Here is a 7,500-nt window from a genome sequence, read left to right on the forward strand (position 1 = left end):
CGTAAACGATGCCAATTAGCAGTTGGGAGACGCTACCTTTAACTCGGTGCTCTCAGTCGCTTCCGGGAAACCAAAATCGGGTTCCGGGGGAAGTATGGTTGCAAAATTGAAACTTAAAGGAATTGACGGAAGGGCACCACCAGAAGTGGAGCTTGCAGTCGCGAGTGAGACCTCAACCAGAGCAGACGTGCCTCCGCGTCACTCTGTGGTAAGAGAAAATTTCTGTGAGTAAAATCGAGAAAAGTGATGAAATTCTGGCGTAAAAGTGTAGTAGAAGTGCTTTTTAAAGCAATTTCGGTGAAAATCTGGTGAAAAACGGGCGGAAAACTGCAAATTTCCACGGTAAAAGTGTGGCGTCATCGTGGCGTCATCCCGCCCATACAATTGTATGGGGAAATTTTGTGGCCGTAAAAAGACACCAAACTCCATGATTTTGGCGGATTTTCTGTGAGATAAACAATAAACAGTGGATACATTATCGTTTTCTGTAAGAAAACAGTGGAAAAACTAGTGGAAAACTGTGAAAAACAGTGAAAAAGGAGTTTCATATGAGTGAAAACTGCAATAAAGTGCTGTAAAATACCTCGTGGTCGGTCTGACAGGTCTAATGTCAGAGTGACAACTGCGGTAAAAGTGCAGTAAAATACCACGTGGGCAGTCTGACAGGTCTAATGTCAGAGTGATAACTGCGATAAAAGTGCAGTAAAATACCGCTTGGGCAATCTGACAGGTCTAATGTCAGAGCGATTACTGCGGTAAAAGTGCAGTAAAATACCGCTTGGGCAGTCTGACAGGTCTAATGTCAGGGCGAGAGCTGCAATAATAATTGCTATAAATATCGTGTGGACAATTTGACATGTCATGTGTCAGAGCGAAAAGTGGGCGAAAGTTGCTATAAAATAAAGTGCTAGAAAAAACTGCTTGACTTTTACGACAGCTGGAAAAACTGCGCGAATATTTAGACAGTTCGTCTGTCAGAGTGATAATGGGCCAATCCCATTAAAGAACAACATGGAGCTGTTACGAAGATCCCGGCGGCTCGGGTCGGTGGAGGCGAGGGAGGAGGTGAATTCCCCGCTTTCCCCTTCTCATCAAATAGCAAAGTCGCCGAAGGTAGTACTGGAGCGACTGCCAGTAATACCTGAGGAGGCTGTAGAGACAGTGGCGGTTGATAAAACACCGCCAGCAGGAACGGAAGACCTTGCCAAGCAGATCCGAAACCTGAGCGAGTCGGTCCGCTCGCTGACGGCACAGGTGGAAGAGCTGCGAAAAGAGAACGCCGCTCTGCATAAAAACAACAATGAGCTGAAGGCTGCAATGGCTGCAAAGGCCACCCCACAGGCGCCAAAACCTGTGGTGGCCGAAAAGCAGCCACAAGCAGAAGTGTTCCAACAGCCGCCGACCGATGCGGGTGACTGGCAGGAGGTGGCCAGTAAAAAGAAACAGAAGAAAAAGAAGAAGGCTGCGGTGACGCCAGCACCAGCAGCGGTGGTACCACCGGTGGTGGGAGGAAGCCATACCCTCCCACCTAAGAAAACAACCCCCCCTGGACAGTGGGTGAAGCCTGTCCAGGAGGAATGGAGAAAGAAAAAGCCAGTGAAGGGTCGAGAGAGTCGACCAGCGGCTCTAAGAGTAATCCCGGCGGAAGACGCCAGCTGGGAGGAGGTGTTCCGCTTGGCACGGCTGAATACCTCCTTAGCGGAGGTACGTACTGAGGTAGTCCGTACGGAGCGTACCCGGAGAGATCATCTGATCCTCCGGCTGAAGCAGAGCGCAGATGGCCCTCGAATGCGCGATCAGGTGTCAAAGGCCATTGGGTCACGCGGAGTGACCAGCCTTATCGCCGAGATGGCGTACATCACGGCGAACAACGTGGATCCGCTGGCGACGCCGGAGGAGGTGGCCGCTGAGATCAAATCTCAGTATGGTGTGGCCATCCCTCCCGAGAGTATCTCGCTACATGCGTACCCGAACGGCCTGCAGAGGTGCAGAGCACGGGTGCTGCGCAGTGAAGCCACGTTGCTGGACGGCAAGAAGCTCCGAGTCGGCTTCTGCCTCTCCACCGTGAAGGTAGTAGAGGAACTGAAGCGGAGTGCTCAAAGGTGCTTCCGGTGCCACGAGATCGGGCACCGATCCTTTGAGTGCAAAGGAACCGACAGATCGAATCGCTGTTTCCGCTGCGGTAACGAGGGCCATCGCGCAAGGGGCTGCAAGGCTCCGGCGTGCTGTGGAGTGTGCGGATTGGCACACCAGACCGGTGATCGGTCTTGTCGAGGAGCTCAGACTACACGTTCACACGTGTAATGCAGCTGAACTGCCAGCGACGCGCCGTCTCCCAAGACCTTGCGATCCAGCATGCGCGTGAGGATCGGGCGGACGTTGTCCTCCTGTCCGATCCGCATCGCGTGCCCACGAACAACGGGAACTGGATCGCAGATGAGTCTGGGAGTGTCGCAATTATAGCGACAGGTAGGTCGCCAGTTCAGAGAGTGCTAGCGACTGGAGTGCCGTGGGTGGCAGCAGCCGTCATTGACGGCGTGCTCTTCATCTGCTGCTACATTCGGCCTCTAGTCAACGTTGAGCGCTTTGTCCAGGTGCTGGAAGCCGTTGAAATGGTGGCAATGGGTCACCAGCGAATCGTCCTCGCTGGAGACTTCAACGCCAGCCATGAAGAGTGGGGCAGCCCTCGCTCGTCCGTCAAGGGCGAGGAGCTGCTGCTGACCTGCGAACGGCTAGGCTTGAAGGTGCTCAATCGCGGCAACACACCCACCTTCGTAGGGAACGGGGTTGCCAGCGAGAGCATAGTCGACGTATCCTTCGCCAGCCATGCCATCGCTGGTCCGGGCGATTGGGCGGTCAGCAGCCGGCCCACTCTGAGTGACCATCGAGCGGTTTGCTTCACCATCAGCGAAGCTAACAACAGCAACCGCGAGCATCATGCACGGAGCGCGACAACAGAACACCGAGACCGATCACGGAACATCATGAGGTGGATGATCACCAGGTTCAGCCCGAACATCTTCGCTGAACTGTTGGTTGATCTCCGCCTTGATGAAATGGCGAAGGATGTGAAAGGGCTGATGAAGACCCTACGCGAGGCATGTAACGCCACAATGCCGAGGCAGCAGCCGGGCCTGGGAGCCAACCGCTCGGCCTTTTGGTGGAACCCTCAGCTGGCGGAGCTGAGGACTGCCTGTCAACGAGCCAGGGAAGCAGTGCAACAGGCAAGGGATCCGGAGCAGCGTGCTTGCCGAATGAACATGGCGCGCGTCGTGGAGCGCCAGTTCGAAGCGGAAATCCGGGCAAGCAAGCGTCGCTGCTTCCAGGATCTTATCAACGAGGCAGAGAGCAACATCTTCGGAGCCGGCTACAGGGTCGTGATGACTCGCTTGAGGGGAAGTCGAACACCGCCAGAGCGGGACCCTCAAGTGCTCGGCACCATCGTGGCGGAGCTGTTCCCCGAACACCCTGCGATGGAGTGGCCGGAACCATCACCGACGGCGGCGTCGACCATCCGCCCCGTCTCCGAGGACGAGCTGTTGGAAATCGCTGCTTCACTGAACCCGCGAAAGGCCCCGGGCATCGACGGGATTCCTAATGGCGCATTGACGGTGGCCATTCGGACGAGTCCTGGTACGTTCTGCCGGATATACCAGGACCTCATCGACAGAGCAGAATTCCCGGCGCAGTGGAAGCGCCAACGGTTGGTGCTATTGGCGAAACCGGGCAAACCACCGGGCCTGCCGTCATCATATAGGCCCCTATGCATGCTCGACACTGCCGCTAAAGTGTTTGAGCGCATAGTACTGAATCGGCTCAACGAGCACTTGGAGCAGGCCAACGCTCCCCGTCTCTCCCCCGCACAGTACGGTTTCCGTAGGGGGAGATCGACAGTGCAAGCCATTCAGGAGGTGGTGGCCCGAGGACAACGCGCCATGGCCTTTGGAAGAACCAACCGTCGGGATAAACGATGCCTCATGGTGGTAGCTTTGGACGTTGCCAACGCCTTCAACAGTGCCAGTTGGACGGCGATTGGCCAATGCCTGAAGGAGAAGCTGGTGCCGCAGCCGCTGCAAAGGCTCCTTCGGAGCTACTTCACCGGCCGCGTGCTGTGGTACGAGACCAGCAGGGGCATCGTTGCTCGTGACGTATCCGCAGGAGTGCCGCAGGGGTCGATCCTGGGACCGACCCTCTGGAACGTGCTGTACGATGGTGTGTTGGGCTTGGAGCTGCCGCCGGGCGTCGACATCATCGGGTACGCGGACGACATCGTCCTGACGGCTCCGGGCTGTACACCCAGAGAGGCCGCTGCAGAGGCCGAAAAGGCTGTCCTGGTCATCAACCAGTGGATGGAGCGTCACCAACTCAAGCTCTCCGCCGGCAAAACTGAGATGGTGATGATCAGCAGCCTTCGTCAGGGACACCCGCGTATTCCGGTGGACATCTGCGGCACAATCGTCGAGTCGTCGAGGACCATCCGCTACCTCGGCGTCACGCTGGAGGATCACCTTAGCTGGAAACAGCACGTCGAGGCCGTGTCGCAAAAGGCTCTCCGTGTTGCGAAAGCAGTGACTGCACTAATGCAGAACCACGGTGGTCCCAAGCCAGCACAACGACGATTGCTCGCGGGTGTGGTGTCATCGGTCATCCGGTATGCGGCTCCAGTATGGCACAGCGCGACAAGCCTGCAGGCGTGTGCCAGGCTTCTCCAGCGATCGCAGCGGATCCCTGCGATTCGGACGGCCTGTGCATTTCGAACCGTCAGCCACAGCGTGGCAACAATCCTGGCCGGACTCATTCCCATCGGCTTGCTGGTGGAGGAGGACGCCAGGATTTATGAGCGGCTGCATGCCATCGATCGCGCCCCTTCTACGGATGCCATCCGCAAGGAGGAGCGGCGTGCGACGATGTGCGCCTGGCAGCGCTCATGGGACGCGGTGGCGGAAGGGCAGGCCCAGCGACAACAGCGGCAGAACACCGAAGAGTCTTCAGCAGAGCAGCGCGACGACGACGATGAACACCAGGAGGGCGACGACGACGGCGAGGACCATCATCACCGGTCGGCCAGCCGTTTCATCCGCTGGACGCATAGGGTGTTGCCGCAGATAGCACCCTGGCAGGAAAGGAATCACGGACAAGTGACGTTTGCGTTGGCTCAAGTGCTCTCGGGACATGGATTTTTCCGGGAGTACCTTAGCGCCATGCAGTTCACTTCGTCCCCTGACTGCCCCCAGTGCCTGGCGGTGGAGGAGACGGTCGGTCACGTCCTCTTTGAGTGTCCTCGGTTTGAACACGTGCGAGCGCTTCATCTAACGGCGGCGGATGGAGAACCCTTGGAAGCGGAGACCCTGGTGGGTCACATGTTGCAGAGCCCGTCAAACTGGAGCAGCGTCTGCGAAGCCTGCAGCCTCATCACGGAGGAACTGCGGGAGACCTGGCAGCGGTCCAGCCTGGCGGAGCGGAATGCGGCACTTGATGACTCCCGAACAGCGCACGAGGAACTGGTCGAACGGCGGCGTGAGCGGCGCAACGCTCAGCAACGTGCCAGACGACTGGTTTTGAACGAGCTCCGGACAGCGCACCCGGTGTCGCAGCGAGAGGCGCAGATTCTGCAGGATCGGCGTCGCGAGCGGCAGCGTCGGGACAACGAAAGGCGGCGAAGGATGCGGATGGTCCGCAATCCCGGCTCTCCTCTGCTGGTGCGTTACAGCAGAGCGATGACGCCGCCTTCGCCGTCCAGCGTGGCACGGAGGGCGGAATTAGCGAGACAACGACGGAACGAGCGGCAACGCGCGTATCGTCGCGAGGTCCGAGCCCAGCGGCAGCAGTCACTTAACGGCACTGGAGAAATGATGACATCTGCGGAGGAGGCAGCGGCAAGCGCTGCAGAGTTCTCCGGACGTTGAAAGTTGCTGGTTACGCCGTGGCGTAATCTGCAGAAAGGGGGAACATTATTGAAAGAAAATGAAGCGAATGAGAAATGAGTTTACATTGTGATTTCAAACAGAACTATAAATCCGAGAAGCATATCCCTCGCGGGGAAACAGCCTCTCGGAACGCGAAGGTTTAAATTATGTATATATTATATCAATAAACCGACTTTGTAACAAAAAAAAAAAAAAAAAAGAAGTGGAGCTTGCGGCTTAATTTGACTCAACACGGGAAAACTTACCAGGTCCGAACTTATCGAGGTAAGACAGATTAAGAGCTCTTTCTCAAATTTAAGGGTAGTGGTGCATGGCCGTTCTTAGTTCGTGGAATGATTTGTCTGGTTAATTCCGATAACGAACGCGACTCGATCAGGCTAACTAGAACGCTGTCAGCAGTGCGCCCCCGGGCGCACCTGACGTCACAGCCGGTGGCCCCTTCGCGGGGGTCGTCAGCTAAGTTTGCCCTGCTTAGCGGGACAACTTGTGTTTAGCAAGGTGAGATTGAGCGATAACAGGTCCGTGATGCCCTTAGATGTTCTGGGCTGCACGCGTGCTACAATGTGAGCCGCAGCGTGTTCTCGCCGTACGGCGCCCCCATTCCGAGAGGAACGGGAAATCACCCAAATGCTCATTTAGTCGGGATTGAGGACTGCAACGGTCCTCATGAACCTGGAATTTCTAGTAAGTGCTGGTCATTACCTAGCGCTGATTACGTCCCTGCCCTTTGTACACACCGCCCGTCGCTACTACCGATGGATTCTTTAGTGAGGTCTCTGGAGGCTCTCCTTCCGCGGTCCCTCCGTGGGTTGCGCTAGGCACGGCCGAAGTTGACCGAACTTGACGATTTAGAGGAAGTAAAAGTCGTAACAAGGTTTCCGTAGGTGAACCTGCGGAAGGATCATTACCGAACCGCCGAGGCGCTTGTCCTCAAACACACGAGAGAGAGAGAGCTGATTGAAGCCGAAATTGTAGTTGCCAGTCCAAATCGCACACCGGTGCAAGTGGGTGTTCCACCCGCCCTGCACTAAGATCATATGGGGCGGGGGACTCTGTTCGGCTGACGAGCAGAGGAAGCCAGTGCACAAGTGGGTGAGCCAACGCACACCCGCCCTGTGCCATTGAAGGTGGCGACCGACCATTGCTGCTGGGCGCAGAGTCATGGTGCACCATAGATCTTAGGGTGTGGAATACCGCGAGAGAGAGAGAGAGTATGAAAGTTGCCAGTCCACCTTACAACCGGTGCGTGCAAGTGGGTGTTTCACCCGCCCTGCGCCCACGCAATGAACAAACCCTAGGCAGGGGATCACTCGGCTCATGGATCGATGAAGACCGCAGCTAAATGCGCGTCAGAATGTGAACTGCAGGACACATGAACACCGACACGTTGAACGCATATGGCGCATCGGACGCTTCAACCCGCCCGATGCACACATTCTTGAGTGCCTACTCAATTGTTGAGACAAGCGTTGGCTCAGACTGCTCGTGTTGTTGTGTGACAGCACACGAGCGCAGCATGGCGTGCTGGGGCGGTCACTTACCACCCCGGGGCGCTGAAGAGAGCATAACATGC

The 7,500-nt window shown here is 56.6% G+C and overlaps 1 non-coding gene across 1 annotated transcript; it reads left to right on the forward strand.

The window, feature by feature from the left end:
* Positions 1-7,217: 7,217 nt before the first annotated feature.
* Positions 7,218-7,375, forward strand: LOC128729582 (5.8S ribosomal RNA). The gene has a single exon (XR_008411241.1). It is a non-coding gene; the product is annotated as a 5.8S ribosomal RNA (ribosomal RNA).
* Positions 7,376-7,500: the final 125 nt, after the last annotated feature.

This window comes from Anopheles nili, assembly GCF_943737925.1.
Source record: "Anopheles nili chromosome X unlocalized genomic scaffold, idAnoNiliSN_F5_01 X_unloc_2, whole genome shotgun sequence".
Lineage (NCBI taxonomy): Eukaryota > Metazoa > Arthropoda > Insecta > Diptera > Culicidae > Anopheles > Anopheles nili.